At 39.7% G+C, this 19,712-nt stretch overlaps 1 long non-coding RNA gene across 1 annotated transcript in view; it reads left to right on the top strand.

Annotated features, from left to right (window-relative positions):
• Positions 1–2,626: 2,626 nt before the first annotated feature.
• The window catches only part of LOC129784556 (uncharacterized), a 31,457-nt gene continuing 14,371 nt past the window's right edge, over positions 2,627–19,712 (top strand). The window contains exons 1-2 of the long non-coding RNA XR_008747425.1: positions 2,627–2,864; positions 6,981–7,038. This is a non-coding gene — a long non-coding RNA (uncharacterized LOC129784556). The remainder of the gene's footprint in view (positions 2,865–6,980; positions 7,039–19,712) is intronic.

Below are 19,712 nucleotides of genomic sequence, written 5' to 3' on the forward strand. Positions count from 1 at the left end.
AAGTGGTCTTTGGATGGCTTGTGTCTCTGTACTTATACCGTACTGCCTCTGGACCCTTTATGCAAATAGCTGTGAGGTAATTTAGGTGATGTGTTGTTTTCTTTTTTTTTTAACTGATGTTAGAGATCTGCATTGGGAATGCATTTTAAAACTCTGGTAGTTATTTCTTGACCTCCCTATGTCCATGGTCAGCTCCCAGAAATTGCTATTTTTCCATTCTCTAAAGATATTGCTGAATTTTATGTAAGAAATTATAGGGAAAAGAAGTGGTTTTTTTCTCTGCTTAACAAAAATAAGCTTGTGTATCCTCTATTAAGCAAGCACTGTGGAGTAAATGCAGAGAGGTAGGTAATTAAGCTAAGGAAGAAAAACAATGAAAAAGTGTAACAGATTATATTTTAGTAAAGTTATACCATGAGTTCTTATTCTGAATGCCACTATACAGTTTTTGGCTTACAAGTCCATGTTTTCTTGGCATAGGGTTCCATAGATAGTACATTAGAATATGGGGTGCATAGTACAAGATATTGAAACAGTTATGTTGCTGCTATGTGCTTCAGAAAGCATTATACTATTGTAACTAGAAATAAGACTCCCTCTCTTTAACCCATCTGTTTATTTAAGATATTCTTCCACACAGTACTGCTAAAAACAGATCATGCAAATGGCACAGATAAGGAGCCAGTAATTCTTTGATAATCTTAATCATCCTGATGACAATATGTGGGACTAAAACTGGAATACAGATTGCTCACAGTATTGAAGCAATTCAGGATTCTTTTATTGTTACTACATGGAAGGTTTCAACCAAGTGAAGTCAATGTTTTTCTGCTTTCCTATGTACTACCATTGTCACAAACACAAAACTACCTTTGTATGTCCTCATCCCTGCCATCAAAGTGTTTAAGTTAAAATTTGAATTCAGCAGTAAGTAGTGACAAAACCCAACAACCTGTTACCATGCCTTGACAATGCCTTCTTGGTAGGACGCTGGCATTTTAGCATCTCTCTAGGGTGCTGTGCCACAGTCTGAGACACAAAGCATTTTGGGGATACTCTTAAAAGCACTGCACTTAAAAGTGGATCAGTTATGCTTACAGATCATGTGCATCCTCATGTGACCTGTAAATTTCCTTAAGGCAAAAGGCATTTTATGTCTGAATAGATGATGGGATTACCATATAATAGTTTTATATGGTAAAGAAGCAAAGTCAGTTGTTCTCTGTCAGTGTGGCTTATTATCCATTGGAATTTAACAAAAAATGGTCACCTTACAGAGCTTTTTTCCCCCCACTCCATTCACCTTTCTGTGATGGATCAGAAAATACACAAGAAGAAACTTGTTTTCGGTTCTTTAGGAAATGAAAGCTGATTCTCTGGGGTGACTTTAATGGAACACAGCCGTAACGTCAGTCTTATTCATGAGAGTATGGTCATCTGAATTTTGTTTTAATATCTCAGGAAAAACGTATCAGCAATTGTATATAGATGTGCTTTTTGATATTAATTACCCTGGTGTAATTTGAGAAGAGTCTTGTGTGTCAATGCACTTGTTCTAGACTTGCAGTGGGGACAGAGACTGGGGCTTACAGCATTATAATTGCATTTTTAACAATCATATTGGCATACATAACAATTTGTAACAATTATATATGGCATATATTTTCCTTCTTGTTTGGTTTTCTAAGGGAGTTTGAGATACCGTGCACCTTATGTGCAGAACATAATTGTCTTTGCCAATCTTAAGACCATGTCAGCATTGTTTTCCTGAGCAGGCATGAGAACAAAAGACTGGCAGGGCAATTAAATTTGAAGATCAACAGGCAGTTTACTATAGCAGGCCAGTAAACAATGAATGGGCAGCTAATAGTCCCTCATCCAAAGCAAAGATCCCTGTAAAGACAGATCCTATATATTTTTAATTTTAAGCAATGCACTAGGGCTTTCCAGGAATCTAAAGAATGCTGGAAAGTGTTTTAAATGCCTTCATTAATAGCAGTTGCTTTTTTAACAAGGAAATAGCTGTCTGTAGTTTAGCTCTGGATTTTTCCCTAACAAAATGTGTAATCCAGAGTCCACTGAAATCAGCCAGATTTCTCCTTAAGTGGGGTTATCCTTAGAACTTGGATGTCTCTGACTTGAAAAGATTCACATATTGAATTGAATTTTAAAAAATCCTTTCACACTTTGAAGCATGACTCTTGAAAAACGTAGATGGGAAAAGAGGAGGTTAAACAGCTGAAACACTTTCACATATACAAAATCATAAAGCAAATTAAATCAAGGAGCAGCTAAGAATTTTTTATTAAGAATAGCCTCCCATATGAACATTTTTCATCTTAGCACTGAGTGAATGAGTCAGATTTCACTTATACAGCAGTTGGCATACTGAATTTCTCAGCTGCCTGGAAATAATAGAATAGATAAGACTTACACTTTGGAAATTTGTATGACTACAGTTCAATAAATCAGCATTTGCCACCTATTTCCAAAGTGAAAGTCCTCATAATATGTAACTATGAGCTGGAAATAAAGCTTAAGTTAATCCAGACAGCATAGAAAGCTTGCATGTGTAGCTCCAGCTTAGATAGAGCAGGAGCTGCTCTGTGCAGAAGCCTCTTACCGAGTCATGCTATGCATGTGCAGTAAGGGCCAGATGCATGAGACTGTGCAGTCAATGCCCAGACTGTCACCTAACCTTTGGTTACTTTCTTTTTAAGACTCTCCAGCCATCACAAACGAAACTGTGCCCCCTGATTCCTTTGGACAAGCTCACGGCTCGTCTTCTCCATTACATTATTTCTACCATAGTCAGCTATGCCCTAGATTTGGGAACTGCCGTTGCATCAGTCATGGTGAACCTGGTAAGGAGTTAGATTTACTTCACACTAGCTGCTTGGAATGTCCTGGGTTGGTAACTCTTTTAAGATCTCTTATGGTACGACACCCGAGTTTAAAAAATTAATATATTGACATATAAATTAAAATGGGCATTGATGGCCTGGGAGCTGCATTTTTAAACAAGTCTTCAGAAAAGTGAAACAGAACAGTGAAGTTGTAAAGAATTCTGTTGCTGGCTCCTTACAGTGCGTCCTTGATAAGCTGCTGAAGCCCAGCATGTCTTATAAATAAAGGATGTTTTCATCATGTGGTTGAAGGCTTCAGTCATAGCTTCTCAATCTCGTTACATGTTTTCTTCAGTTCATCACATTTTCTCTATTCTTTTTAACATAAAATATTGGAGCACATTAAGCATCGTGCGTACCGTCTGTTGCACAGAGTCTATCTCTTTCACAAGGCAAGAAATGTGTGAATTGGCTTGTTTTTGCAGGATTTAAAAAAAACAAAACTAGATGGCATGGAGAGCTAGGTTGCTGTCTGTGTATTGTGAAGAAGCAAGGTTAAAAATTTGTCTTGTCCTTGGAGTATAAGGTGGGGTTTGTACTGATTGTTACTTTGTGTTGGAGTTTACCCACAAATCTTGAGTCAATACCTTAACCCCAATGGGGAGTTCTCTGACCTGCACAGACCATCAGGCGGCTGGGAGCAGTCAAGAAGTTCTAGAGTTAGCAAATCTGAGCGGGCTTCCTGATGTGTGTGTTTGGGGCATTGGTTCCTCACCAGCCCTGCTAAGGAAGCTGGTCTCAAAACTCAGTGGAATTTTTTTTCAGCTAAAATGTGTTTACAAAGCATGTCAGTTTTGAAAAAACATTTTCTGACAGAAACTTGTTTCTGTGGTACATCCCCAGTCGGCTCTTGCAGATGGGATGTTCTTATTAAACTGTCAGCTCCAGCCCTCTAAATCACAAGTAGAGGAATAGACTTGCAAGACAGGCAATCCCTTCAGTTCCATATTCTCTGCACTTAATTACCAATATCCCCATCCCAGACACAGTGCTAGTCTATGGTCAAAGTGTTGGCCAGATACCATCCTGTTCAGTTTAGCATTCATATTTAATCAGAGTTGTGAGGCGGCTTGATTACTGTGTTTATGTCCTTACAGCTGGAGAAGATAACAACGGTGTGTTTTCTGTCTTTATACTGGTAAAAGCATAAGAAGGACTAGTACCTGGAAGCTGAGGTTTAACAAATTTAATTGAATTCAGATTCCTAGCTATGATGATAATTAAACATTGATGTAATTTTCCATACGTAGCCTTGGTGTTGCTTGGAGATTTAGAAATGAAATTTATTTTCTTTTGGCAGGACAAATGTTTTACTAAGACATCTGAGGAATAATGTTTAGGATGAGGAAAGTGAATGCAAGAATCTTGGTGGAAGTGGACAGAGATTCTGCTCTGTGGGCCAGGATCTTCAGGGCATCTCAGCAACAAATTCTTTGTCTTCATAGGAGTACTGAGATCGATGTTTCCCCAGGATGTAGCAATCTGAGCTCTGGGTGCAGAAATACTTAAGTCTAACAGGTTCTTCTATTTGATTTAAAGTACCTGGGTAAAACTTGATTAGATGTAGCTAATGATCCTTTTTGTTCCTCTGAAAATAGGAGCTGCCCAGCAACAAACATTGACATTCTGAGACTTCAATGCAGTTTTCGTAATAGGTGTGCTTAGAAACAGAAATATCACAGAGAGTACTGAAACGAGTATGAAGCATGTCTTAGACCTGCACGCTGGGGTACAGCAGCAACATAATCTCAGATTCACAAACAAGGAATAGGGCATCTCGAAAGAAATTGTGGATTTGTGGGTTTTTTGGCCAGGCAGACTTCTGGACTTCTGGCACCTGGCCAGAACAGGAATATTAGCTCCAGATTGGCTTCTAGACAGTGTAGATGAGGTCCTGGTTACTGGTATAGGTGTTCTACACCGCATAAAAATGCATGCAGATCCCTCACAGAAGTGTTGGAGCTGAATCTCTTGAATTCCTTTAAACTAATAGAAAATCCTTTGAGGAAACTTAATATAGGGAAAGATTAGGTCTTCTGTTTTAAATAATGAATAGGACAAGTATTGAATGAGATGAGAACATTAATTTCTGTGCGGGGAAGCTCTTAATAGAATTACTGAGTAAAGTCCACATGGAGTGCGCACAGCTCTCCTCACCAATTTAAATCCATAAAGGCCAGGGAAGGCTGTTACATTAGAGGAAAGGAGGAATATCCCATATAATATTAAAACTGTTGCCAAAAGGAGTATAAATGACATGTTGCTTATATCAGCTAAATTGTTTTATAGTTCCATGAGGAAGCAAAACCAAAGCATTATGACATTAATCCCACATATTGGTTTACTGCCAGACTTTTCAATATTAAACAGCATATTATGGAGTCAGAACTTGACAGGCTTAATTATATACTTAAGAGTCAGTCTAACTCAGTTTGTTCCTTCTGGGATGATGGCAATTTGGAATTAAAGATCTCAATGGATTCACTGTAATGTTTATTTTGTAATTATCTCTGCAGTGTTTATGCAGGGTCATTTCTACAGTTTTCTAGTCAAGAGAACCCTGTGATTTGGGAAGGAAGTGGCCATCTTCAGAAAGAGCATCACTGTGCCCTGTCTCTTGTTTCAGGCACAGTCCAGGATCTCTCAAACCAAATAATGACACTTAATGAAACAAGCAAGATGCGATGCCTCCAGGCACCAAAAAAACCCAGCTGCCCACCTGTTGTTTTTTCACAGCTGCTAATGACAGCACTCGAGATTCTTATTCCCTTCCAACAGGGTATTAGTCATTGGACAAAGCAAATTTACAGCTCGGTATACCTTGCCAAAATACTGTTCTTAAGCTGGGGCAAGTTTCATGATGTAGCAAGAAGATACCCAGGGAGATTTGATTTGGTATGATAGTATTGGTGGACATTCAGCTTCATTTTAAGAAAGAAGTCTGATTCACACTGTCAAGTAACTTGGAAATTCAGTGGGAGGTTTGTAAATAGATGGTCGCTGCTTCCCATAGCAATTAAAGGAGTAACATGCCAATTTGTTTCCTCTATGCTGTTCCTTTACACTTGCTGCTAACACATCCTAATTATAATAGAGAAGCTATAATTGGGTGTGAAAGTGAGCAAATTTGTGAGCCAGAGGAGAGCTGATAAGAGAGATTAGCTGTGTTTGGTCAAAGCATTTGAAAATGCTGGTTTGGGTTTTAAAGTCATGATCCTCAGCTTGCAGCTAGTTCTTCTGTCAAGTTTGCTGGGAGCAGTCAGCACAGAGCATATTTGAAAATCCCCCCTACTTGTTCAGATGTCAGAGGTACAAGGCTCAGAAGCTTCTGAAGGCTTGACATGCATAATGCATGCCCAGTGGTTATTGATCAGAGACCATAGTGGAAGCACAAATAAGAAGATGGAGTAAAAGCAGAATGAGTTCTAGCCACCCTTGTGGCTCACTGTAGAACATCTTCCTCTTGAAATTCAGACATTTCTATAGCAACTTTTAAAATTAAAGAATTTTCTGATTGTTGTTTTCAGTTGCTGTAAAAGCGAGTGGTTCATTTGTATACATTGTTCAGTAAAAGTGACCTCAAGTCTTGCTTTAAGGATGCAATGCAAATGTGATATGCTTTCAAGTTGTCTGTGTTGGTCTGATAAAGGGAAAACTGGGCCAGTGGCAGGACCACATCAGCAAGTCAGCTGCATTTGTGCCTACTATACACAGCAGCCAAGAGCAGGTATTCTTAATGAAGGTGCAACCTGGAATCAGATGTAGAGAGCAATTTTGAACAGGGGTCTGGTGTTACTAACAAAGATAATTTCAGGTACCAGTCATATCAGCTGAGCTGGTTGAAATAGGTAATAGTTCAAGTATTGCTTCCTTCCTCTCTATTGTTTCTGTGTGTCTGTGAGTATACATATGCATTATGTGTGTGTTTTTTACTAATGAACTGTTCCTTTTTTCTAGGTGCTGTATTGTTCTTAGTGGTTACCAAGTTACTTGGTCTGTTCATTTGGTGAGGGCTTAAAGTTGCTCACCATGCATTATTCTTCCTGCAGTAAGGTTAATCATTTTATCTTTTAGGCTGCTGGTTTTTAAGAGTCCTGTAGCACAGCAACACTGAAGATCAGAATCCCATTATGTAAGTACTATACAGAAGTAAAACTGAAACTGTCCATCCCAAGAGAGTTAGAATGAAGCGTAGGTGTATGTACATACACCTACATATGTGTGTATACATACACCTACAGATACCTATACCTACCACACATATGTACATATACACCTGTAGGCATAAGAGGGGATGGAATAATCATGTTGGTTGTGTTGGGCATAAATATTTCAAGAATTTTGGTCGCTGTAGATCATCATCAAGCTAATTGGGGCTAGGTTACGGTTGATTTGTAAGCCTTGCTGCAGGGTTTCAAAAGGACTTGGAAGAAAGAAGACAGTCATTTTATCCTGGCAAGGATTTCTTCCCCCTTACAAGGCAGGCTTATAAGAAAGCTGGTCATTTGGCATTGCCAGCAGGATGAAAACAACTGGAGTTTTAGCTCTCCGATTCAAACATGGACCATTTACGGGAAGGTTTTAGGCAAATAGTAGTGATAATAGCTTCTGGTACTGTCCATTAGTCCCACTGTGTCTGCAAAGCATATAGCAAATTGAGTAGTTGGGGGCTTTTTATTTCTACCACTTGTGCTCATCACTAATGGTCCTAGTGAAACTGGAAGCTATTACTTAAAATCCAAGCCTTTGCTGTATCAAAGATATGCATTAGTGGCTAGAAATCAACTGGGAAATGCTACAGCTTGTACATAGCTAACCACAGAAGTCACCGAAGATCTAATATAGTGCAGAGGTGTGCACACTTCATAGAGCACAATAGGTCAGCAAGTCCCTTCTTTGGAGGGTTGAGTGAATTACCTAGTTGATATGAGGGAAGTTAGGAGAGTACTCATTTAGAAGTGTTCCCCTGTCCATCATTCATACTTAGTTAGATGAAGCTTGATGCACAACAGAGAGACTTGGGGAATGAGGAAAAAGATCCCCACAACCAGTTACTCAAGGAAGATGATTTTCATATGGTACTACTAGCTACTTAAGGACAAAGACCCTTATATAATTCACACCTTTCATAGTCATTGTAATAACAATAGACTCCAATGTGCTTAATGGGCTTGTTTACAAGCAAACAGCATGAAGTGAGAATCACTGGGTATTCAGGGTATTTCAGGTCAGAGTTTATAATTAAAGCTGTTCTGAGATGAGGAGTAGTTCTGGCTTTTAGAAATGGCTTGTGTGATCTTCTCGTGGCTTCCTCTTCACATCTGCCCAGCTGGCACACTCTGTGCATCCCAAGGGAAGCTGAGTGAATGGACAGGAAGCACTGGAGTAGAAGATCCTTGAGTCCTTTGATACCTGCTTCTGCTGAGATGTGAGGCACAAAGTTTATATGCTTCTCAACTCTTCTGTCACCCCCTTCCCCCCAGGCCTTTTCGGCTGAGCCTGAATGTGAACACAGATACATTTAAAAGCCAGTTAGACAGTGGTTTGCAGATGCAAACTACAGCAGCTAGTGTATTTTTATAAGCACCGAGCTGGAAGGCCACATGGTCATTTGATTAGAATGGAGCCTGAGATTTGGGATAGCTGTGTTCTATTTCTGTCTCTCCCATTGAATTGCTTAGTGACTCTTAGTACTGCATTAAGGTAGAAATCCAACTGTAGTTAAAACCAGAGTCAGAGTTCTCGTAGATGGTAACTTAATTTAGGTAGACCCTTAAATACCCGCGTTTTGTGTTCCCTGCCCACAAATAAGCAATAGTGATACAATACAGTGTGCTGTGTGATGCTTGTGATGTGCTATGAGAGTCTTGGATCGTGACAAGAGAAGTCAAAAGTGTTGTTAATAGTTGGGTTGGGTTTTTTTAGGAAGCAAGTGGAATTCACCAGGACCAGTGGGCCTGGTGTGCAAATTTAAGTCAAGAAAATGGTAAATAGAAAAATTGTGTTTGATTGGACTCCCAGTGAAGCTTTGGTGTGACTGTCATATGAACACTTTTCTTGGCCCATAAATAACGATGTAGCATCCTGTTAAAGGTGCAGTTTCACAGGATTCTTGATACAAACCACTGATGACTTTAGTTTTCTCCTCTGGCTTGTTTTCTTTCCTTGTCTATAGCTGCTAGCAGATTTGAAATGTTCTGTGTTGGCACCTAAATGTTATGATGGAATTCTACAATGCACTCCTGGAATGGCTGGCGATAGTCTTAACATCCTTGAATATAGGTATAGCTGTAACACGTTAGTGATTTTCAAGTTGTGGTGCAAGACAATGCAGAGTTTAGAATGACTTCAAAGGGATGAGTAAAAGGTCATTAATAAAAACAATCCTTTTGTTAAATTTGCCCTCTGATGATCTATAGGTGACCTAGAAAATGCTTATACATCTAGAAACTATAAAAAAAGTAAAGCAACTAGAAAAAGTAAAAAAATAATAATTCTTATAAGTCCCTTTTAGACCTGCACTTCCATGCTAATTCAGAGGCCATCATGGAAGATGTGGAGTTAAAACTTTCATAACATTATATTTTTGTAGCTATTATTCAAAAATGTGACCCAATATTTTGACATTTGAAATGGCTCATCAAGAACAAGAAGCCGATAGACTGTTTTTAAAATACTTTCGGGAGATCTCAGGAATAATTTGAGATTATTTCTGAGCCCCGACTGCTCATGTTGAGTAAGTGAAGCTCAAGTGTTACTGCATGGAGAAATTATGGAAATGCCAAGCATTGCCTGATAAACAGGTAGTGCCATTGATCACTACTGTACTTTATGAACATAGTACCTTTGTTATTTGAATAACAAATGATCTCTATGCCAACACCAGAGTAAATCTTACTTTTTACAATTACTTGTGCTTTTATTGAAGAACAGTAACTCCATCTTCATTAGAATCACTTGCAGTTCTGTGAGGGGCCAAGTACTGAGCAAAGTAGTTGTAGAAACATCCTTTTGTACAAAGATGGTCAATACAACCTGTAGTGGGGAACTGGAAAACACTGCTAAATTGATACTAAGTTAATGATACCCACCTCTGTAAGTATGTTACATAGTTCATTATGTTAAGTATTTCACATCTCCAGCTGAAGTTTGCTTCTCTCAGTCATGGTTCAGCTGCTCTTTAACATGGTGCTGTGAAAAGAATTTGGAGACTTTCAACCCAGCACACTACACTGGCCTCAGTTACATATGCCTTTCTCACCTCTCTGAGGACACAAATAACTGATCTAGCTAAGCATGAGATGTTTACAGAATTCTACAGAATAAAGAGTTGTGTACATCCCTCATAATTTCTGCCTATGAGCACATCACCCCAGGCTAAGGATCCACCAGGTTTTCCAATAGTAAGGTTGTCTGAGGTTTCTGGGTAAAGACTGCTGTAAGATCCTGTGTAGATTTAAGAACAGAGATGATCTTGCAGAGAGCTGCTTAAAGGCATTTACATTTTGCATTTCTGTCTCCAGTCTGTAATATGAGATTGGTGCCTAACTTAGAAAAAAATGGTGTGCAAGAGTCCCAAGAAAAAGTGAAAATCTCCACTTAAACTGTCAGACCCTTGATGCTGATGACAGACAATGTGGATTTTTGCATTCCGGAAGCAAAATTTAACATCTATCTCATTAGGGACTAGAACCTCTCAACTGCTGTTACCCCACAGAGTAGACTTTAACTTGGTTTTACATAGGGAGTTTCATACAGCATATATGGAAAATTACACCAGACTAAGAGAGGACAGTCTCCCAATTGGCACTTTCTGAGCACCTGGACATGGCAGACTGCTTAGTGCTTGTGTTAACTCCATTCTAACCAGACTCAGTACAGCAGTAGATACAGAGGAGCTCTGAACTATTGGTAAAGCTGGCTCTAAGTTAGCAAGTCCTTTTCCTGGCTTGTATAAAGAAGCCAGTTTTGCCAATCAAGCCAGGTGCAATGTGCTCATCCTATGGAGGACTTAAACTGCGAGCTTATTAAGTCCTTTTACACGCTGGTAGCTGCAAACCATTTAATTACAAGGTCAGTGATGTATAGCTGCAGAGAGTTTGAGGACCTTAATGAGGTAAGGCAGTGTCTGATTACATAATAAGTGATGTCTTCTTTGCATTTCTGCTTCAGAAACCTGACTACATGGTATTATTGTTTAGACCTTCCTAGCACAGTAACTTAGCAGTGTGCAGGACTGCAAGAGTTTTACTACTACTAAAATATGGTGCTTAGAGTTTTCAACTGGCTGGCAAATTGTCAATGTAAAAAATTGAGAATAAATTAATGACCATGAATTGACAGTTGTGATGAAATTTTCAAACCTTTATCTTCCCCATTTAGACACAAATGAAGTAGCCAGGTTTGTGGAAGTAGTCATTGTCCTGGGCACTTTCGTCTTTTGAAGACCTGATAATATCTGTAACAGTGGCAGCCTCTAGGTGCCAGGTATGTCTGGCCAGCTGTCCTCTCTGGGTGTGAGAGTGGAAGTAGAGTCCTACTACAGCATGTGAATCAACTTCAGCCCTTGAAGTAGTACAGATCTAGAATAAGTCTCTGATTTTAGCACCTAGAATGTAGGTGTTACGTCCTGGAGATCCAAGTGAAAAGATCAAGTTAAAAAAGCGATATTGTATATCTTTTTTTGATATCACTAGAGATTGCTGAAAGTCTTTGGTTATTTAATGTTTTTTTACTTCAGAAAATATGTTAATGTCATTGATCACATCCGTGCTTCAAAGGCACTGAGATAAACAAATGACTCATGAAGTGACTGCCTATTATTTTTGCTGCAGTATGCAATGGGGAGGTGTAAAATGAAGTTGATATTGAGTCTCAAAAGAAAGTTTCTTTATAGTGATGCTAAAAATACAACTATTTTGTGAAGCTTAGAAGACTCAGGAAGAAGTTCCCTCACAAAGAAATCTCACTTAAGCATCCTCTATTTTAATTTGGTACCAGCAATGTTTGATAGCCCAGCAGAACCAAATTCCTGTCAAAACTCCCTTGATTTCAGGTTCAAGACCGAATCAAGGTTGGGGTTGAGGCAGTAATTTCAATGGAGTTATATCATGGATGAATTTACTTACTTAAAAAAAAACAGTTAAGATGAAGATTAAGTAGAATGAGGCTGGAAGTCTAGGGGTGCAGGGTGGTTTTTTTGTGTGTGGGGGGGTTGTTTGTTTGGTTTTTTTTACGAATGGGAAATAGTCTATTAATTGTTTCTGGTCTAGTCTGGAGTAAATTTTCTATCTGGTAGACAGCAGCAACGCCTCTGCTCAGTGGCATTTCTTTCCAGGATTTGGTCTGTAGCAGCTCTGGCAGGTCGACAGAGCTAATGAGGTACGTTTCAGAGGATTGTACTTGCCAGTGCAGCTATGCTGTTCAGAGCCCAGTGAAACAAATAGCAGCTATATCCATTATATCATCTTTAACTGGTATACATTAATATTGGCCATGTATTATTAAATGTTCAGCATCCACACAGTGCTGACAATTTTTCACCCAGATGTGCTTTTCAGTCTTGGGGAGCTGTTCTGTTTTATTTGTTTTTTAAATCTTTTCTAAGCAAGACAAGCCGTAGGTTGTAACAGGGCTGAGTTGGCATTGACCCAAATGTTTCAGCTGCTCCTGTGGGTCTGGTATCAGTCAATATCAGAAAGAGCAGTAAAATAATGTGAGATTGTGAGAACTGCAGTAAAAGAGAAGTTGAGCAATTACCTTTGGGCTGTATTAGTAACAAAATACATGATCCCAAACTGAACATCACAGGATACAGCTGTGCTCTTCTGCATGCCATCAAAGCACCTCCCAACCATGACTTCCCCCTTTCTCTGACTTTCTCTATATCAGCGGTCCTCAAACTTTTTAACCAGGGGGCTGGCGCGGATGAAGTGGCAGGCAGTCATCTGCGGCTGCTCGGTTTCCCCCCCAACCCCTGGCGGGGGGGTGGGGGGGGGCAGTTGGGGGGGTTTCTGTAAATACTGGGGGGCCAGATTGAGGACCCTGGGGGCTGTATCTGGCCCGCAGGCCGTAGTTTGAGGACCCCTGATCTATATCCTTCCCTGCTTCCCTTTGGCTTTCTCTCTCCTTGCATGCCAGCTCTGAAGTAAAACTCTGGCTGCAAAAGACAACACTAGTCAGCCACCTGGCAGTAAGCTACCTAAATGTACTTAGTACTCAGATTCCAGTTTCAATTTTCTGGTTTTTTTATGGCAGAAGTGGATTTCTTCTCACTTTTACCATTTTAAACTCCATTTTTAGGAGCTTATTCATAATTCCATTCAGAACTACTTCTTTCATTTAATTTATTTTAAATAAAGCACAAGCTTTTAAGACAAAAACACTTTTTCTTTGTAACAGAGAGTATTTTCATTTGCATCCTGACCTTTTCTACCTGTCCTTCTTTGAAGAATCTTGATTAATTTAAAAAATGAAAGCAAAAACCAGAAGAAAGCTGCTTTCACATTATTTCATACATAGGCTGATTTCCAGGCAGTCATTCCAAGATGCATAATAACTGTTCCATCAGCACACTGTGAGAATCAGAATAATTTGTTTGGAGAAGGAGATCTTGTAGCCCAAGTACAAGAAGTACTATATAAAACCACATTTTATTCTGTTTTATAAACACTCCTGAATATTCATGACTTTTTAAAAATCGAAAAATAAAACCTGAGGGCATAAAGTGTGAGGTGAAGGCTGGTGGAGAAATAAAGTAGAAGTCCCTCTACTGCAGCGGGCTAAACTGGACAGAAATTGATTTGATTACTCTGAGAACCTCAAATCATCAAAACGTAGTGATGCTACTGTTTTCATAATGCTAGAGATGAACCCAACCCATAGCTTTGAGCATACACTTGAGATTTCAAGGTATTAAAACCCCATATCTGATATGTACTTAAAAATTTGTTTCCTGAAGATCAGTCATTATGATCAGAAGCTTCAGAACAACTTTTTCTTTTGAAAAAAACAAAAGAATTTCAAGGTACAGCCACCACTCCTGGCAACAGCTGTGACCTGTTGATGGGGATGGGATTTGGTTGTCAAAAGATCATTTTCCTTGTGAATAATAACAGTAGCAGTTGCTTCAGTGGTATTCTGGAAGGTTTACAGTAAGTGGCTGCTACAAACTATTTGTGTCCTTTATGGTGAAGACAGAGTAAGTGGCATTTTAACTTAGATTAGGAGTCCAAATTCATGTTCACAGATAAGACTGCTGTTCTATAACCTACTCAGAATACCTGTACACCAGTTAGTGGGGGTGAAACCAAATGAAGAAAACAGATGATGTTCAGGTACAAGCATGCATCACCTCATGTTTAACATAGGTGAGATGGTCTGTCTTGGAGCACTGGACAAAATGTCATAGCTAAGCTTCATTGAACAGAGCTAAGGGGGCGAATAGGTGATACAGGATATCTCTAGCATTGTAGTTCAGGTCAGAAGTGCACTTTTGAAGCAAAATTCCCAATCATCTCCACTTACATTCCACTTGAATCATGTTGCAAAGCAACAGGACACAAAAGAAAAGCTTTTGTTTCATGCCTCCTCATAGCTTTGGATTCTAAAACCTGAATTATCCACAAACTGAATACTCTTAAAGGAGTCCTGCTTTCTTCTAGAACTGCCTTGGCACTTGCAGCAGAGCATGCTGTTTTGTACTTCAAGAACTTGAGAACATTAGGCAAGAAGCTTAAATACACCTCAGCATCTCTTGTATTAGCTGTGAGCTGCTGGTACTGTTGAGTAATGTGCTGTGTTGCTGCTGAAACCAGAGGGGCTCAGAGAATGGATTAGGAAGTGACAATCAGTAACTTACAGCAGGTGTTCTCTTCTGAGTTATGAAATTTGTAAATATTAATAGAATTAATATTTTCTCACAACCCAGCAAACAGCAAAGATTGCACAAGGCAGTCAGTACTTGAAGTGAAAGAAAGAATTGTCTCCCAGCTCAGCAGGAGCTAGACTACTGCCAGGCTCAGAAGATGGGACCAAAGCAGGAGCTGCTGAATCAGTGGGATGTGGGAGCTGGGACCAGCTGCCTCTCACAGAAGTAAAATCTTGCTTCTGGCTTCTTCTGAGTTCTTGCTTTGGGCCCAGGTTTGAATCTTTAAGATTGTGTGGCTGAAATGAGAAGAGGTAAGAATCATCTAGGCATGCTAGGGAGCATATATGTAGTAAACAGGTTGGTTCGGTTGTGGACAGCTGTGAGTTACAGCTGGTAATACTGTATTTAGGTAGGGACATCTTGAAATGTGTTCACAAAAGCTTTAGCATGGGGAAAAAACCCAAGGGAATTGTGAACTGAAGAAATTCATCACTTTGGGGCAGAGAAAGCCTTGAAGGTAGTGCAGATGTGGGTAGTTGACGTGGTTGTTATCTGTTTTATAAGGGATGTTGAAGGCAAAGGGGCCTAGGAGAGCCCCTAGTGCCAGATGCTTGTCGATGTGTGTGACTCAAGGGCAACCATCTCTTTTACCTAGATTACTGCAGACCAGCCTCATAGTTTCTGATCTGCAGTGGTATTCAGAAAAATGACCAGGAGTAAGAGTCTGTGTGGACACCTTTTCTATACACTGTACACCAACCTTCAGTCAGGGGAAATCAGCATAGCCATGTGAAAACGTTAACCTTACTCCTGTGCTTATTGTCTCAAAAAACAGGGAACACGAGCAGCATGGGAAATGTGTTTATACAAATGCTTGTTATGAATGGAAAACAACTCTTAACTCATCTGTCCTGTTCTATTGGATAGCACACTATGGCTATCTTAATGTTCTCTCCTTTGAGGACCTAATTACTTGCATATAACGTACTCATCTGAGGACTTAATTTGCTTTTAGATTCCAGTGATGGGAGCAATGTTTCTGAAGTCACCTTCCAGAGAGACTTAGGTTTCAACATTCCCAAGATGTTGGCATAATTATGTTTTTCTGCCCATAAAAGTCGAAGGGGATTTTGCAGGTCTCTGCAGCTAATCAATGCAGCTATTGTGAAGTGTCCATACATGAGACTATTTTCTGGGGTGGTTTTCTCCAGGGTCCTTGCAGATGCTTCTAACTAAGCAAAGTGACTGGGCCTCACCTTCTTCATCTCAATTCAGTGACAATCCTTCTGGTTCTCAGGAGTGTCAGAGTTTAGGCTTGACTTGTTCAAACTCCTATTTTTTTATTCCAGTGATGTTGACACAAGCCCTGTAGCCTGTCTAGCAACAGGGACAGAGTACAAATAACAAAGTTTCTACTTTTAAAGAGACTCACACATCCAACTAAAGAAAAATAATCAATGACCATTTAGATGTTTCTGACTGAACAAGATGTCTTTAAATTAAGTCGTGCTACTTCACATATGAGACTTGAAAATAAGAACACACTGACTTCCTAATTTAGCCACTAAACAGCAGAGAAGAAAATTTTATTGGGTTGTTTGGCCAGGTGACAGGCCTGATACTTCCACTAGAGTTCTTTGTCAGGGGAGCATTTTTCCTTAGGGTATCTGTCACAGTGAACAAACTACCTTTAGGGGAGTACAAGGACTGAGGAGAAAACTAAAATACTCAATTGGTGACCTTGTAATTAAGCAGCAGTTGATGAGAATTCTCATATTACTATCTTGGTTCAAGGAACTCATTAGTTTTATAATGAATTGCTGGTGCAAGGGACAGAGCACAGTCACACAGCTGTAGGCATAGAGAGGGTAGAATTGGGGCAGCCTGGTTTTAGACCAACATCATCTGGGTCACTGTTAAGCATAATCATATCTAATTACAAGTAATCACTGAAAAAGGCAGTCTCATTTCTCTTTCTTCCTATCCATACCATATTCTTGCTTGCATAAATTGTAGGGACTGCTCAGCCCCAGGTGATTTAGTCAGCATGCTGATGAGATTGATCAAGAAGGGTCAGAACTTCTTGGCACAGGGCTAGACATTCCAAGGACAAAGACAGAAGTATTTACTCTGCCTTTATTCTGATGTGATAAGACCTGCTTCTCAGTGCAAGTAATTCTAGGACTGCAACAAACTGTGCTGTTGATCTTTCCTTATTTTATCAAGGGCAGGGGCTACTATTGTCTGCTTGTTTAGAAAAGAAAGATTGCAAACATTTATTTAATTACCTCTTGCCAGAGAGAATTCCAGGGCTTCTGGGGCTGCTTTGTGACATGATTGTTCACAGGATGCTCCCAGGTAGAATTGGAACACAACTCAATTATATTTAACTGTGACGAGGTAGTGAAGTGTGTAGTAAATATTACTGTTTCATTAGCAGCTCTGCATTTAATTTAGATACATATTTCTGCACAAATGAGAAAATGTTGCACTCTAATGATAGCACTACCCCATGTAATAATAATGGTTTGTACCCCAATGCAGACACTCTGACAGTGTGGGCCCACCCTGCCAAGCTCTCGATCCCAGACCTAGTGAGGGGAAGACAAAATGAAACAGACATACTGGGAGCAGATCTCAGATAGCCTTTAGGTGTTTGTTGGCAGAAAGAAATAGCTTTTCTGATTCTCTCTTTGGTATGGGTCACAGCACCTGTAGGCGATTTGTAGCCAGACTTCTGCTCGCTCTCTCTTCCTCCTCATCCACAGACAATGTGATGACTAAGCAAGGCCAGTGACTGTTGAGGCAAAACTCCGTACTGGAAGGAGGCAGTTACTTTTCAAACTGCAATGCCTTTATTTTTTCTGTCCTTAGATCAGTCTGGGAGCTGCCTCTTCAGAGATTAGATAAACTCCCTCTTGAAGCTGTTGTATCAGGCATCTGAAAACATCACACTAATTACCTGAGTGATGGGGGTTTTAGCAATCATTGTTTTATCAAAAGAAAATCTAAATTCTCTTTATGCACTGCCCTTTCTGCTTTGATAACAACATCCTATTTGCAATCATAGGGTGGTTCAAATAAAGAATTTCTGAGACCAGAAAGATTTTCACATCTAGTTTATATGTTACAGAAGCCAGACAAAAGAAGCAGCTTAAATCCCTGAACAGAGTAAATCACAACAAGGAGAAATTACCTGTGATAAGTCACTGCTACATCCCAACTACTGCTATGTTGACAACTAGAAAGAACTATTCACATTGCCTTCAGGGATGTTCCTGTGATCTTAGAGCCTGGCACAACGTGAGGAGTGGTCTTCCATGATGGTTTTTGAGTGAACTGTTGACTTTTAGCCTTCCCTAACATTGGCATAGTTCCCTGGAAGTCACCAGACAGCCACAAGAGAACACATGGTGTGGCCTGTTGTGGCTTGGAAATGATGACCAAGACTGACTGACTGCATTGTCACGTGCCACGCTCTTATTCATGTGCAGTAGCCATGCTTCTGTGCATGGTGCTGTAGCACATGTAAAACAGTATCACTCAGAAAATGTTAGCTGTAACACTTTATACAAGCTTAATTTCTCTCCCAGAGGTAGCTGTGGTCTTTGTTTCTGTCTTCATTTATGTCCTAGTTAACCAGCTTGTTCTTCTCTTAGTAATGGCTCTTGGACACAGAAAGGAAAACGTTAGCTTTGCAGTAACTTTGTTATGTGGAATCCACCATTAAGCAGTATTCCACTTTCTTCTCTGATAGGTCAAATGCCTCTTCTTTCAGGTTTTAATTAAAAGTTCCCTTATTAATCAAACCATTAATGTGTACTGCTGTTGATAATGGTTGAGAGGATGGTGGGCATAGGAATTCACTTGTGTGTAGGGAGATAATAAAACCATTTGTAGGGATGCCACTGGCAATCTTAGCACCTCATAGCACATGGTTTAGCATACCGTACTTAGACCTGTGGTCCATCAAATCCAATCCCTTGCCTCCAGCACTGCACAAGGTGTGCTGGTGTACTTTATTTACTCTGTTAAAAACATTAATGCTTTTCCACAAAAATCTGTTACAAGAGAGAGGTGAAAACAGCCATAGTGGTAATACGTGAGAATATGTATTTCCTTCCCACTCACATAGAATTCACTACTCAGCAGACTTACTGAAACTCCTCTTCATCCCACTGCCTGACCTCCTGCCCTTTGGCTTCCCTTGAACACCTGTTGAAGTGGATGTCTTTTGAACAGTATCCAGATAGATAAGCAGACTGTGGTCCCAAAGACTGAGAATATTTCAAAGGTGAACATGCTGTGAATATCCTGGAAGTAGGCTTCTCACTTCCAGTTTTATCCTGTAAGTGATGGGAATTGTAGTGAAGTAATACAGGAAGAGAAGTGACTTCTTAACAGGAATGGAAGATGTAAGTTAGGCTTTATATATTGAAGTCTTACTCTTATAATACTTGTATACTTACACAGTGAAATAGGAAATGGTGGAACTATATGCTAACCGTTTACATTGTGTGGCTCGCATTTCCAGCAGGCCTTCATCCAATCTTTTTTTCAGTTGGGTGTCTCATTATAGCTGCTGTTTCTGACCTGAAATAAACCATATGCACTAGTATTAGGAATTAAAAGCCTTGGAAAAAAAAAAAAGAGTCTTTTGGGCCTGCTACTCATTTGAGCCACAATAGGGGAGCTGCCAAGTTGCTCTCATAAATATCAAAAAGTTAAATCTGGTATGGAAATAAGAGCCAGAGTGATTAAGCATTGATTTGCAAAGCAAGCATTACAGACTTGTTTGTTTTCTCACACCTGCTCTCCACTTCAGGAGTACAATAAAGCATGGCGTATATAATGCACCCCTTTCCCCTAACTGAATAATGCACTCGAGGGAATATGATCAACTGAGGCTTTTAAGATCATACCACCGTTTGCCCAAT

This window comes from Falco peregrinus, chromosome 5, assembly GCF_023634155.1.
Source record: "Falco peregrinus isolate bFalPer1 chromosome 5, bFalPer1.pri, whole genome shotgun sequence".
NCBI lineage: Eukaryota > Metazoa > Chordata > Aves > Falconiformes > Falconidae > Falco > Falco peregrinus.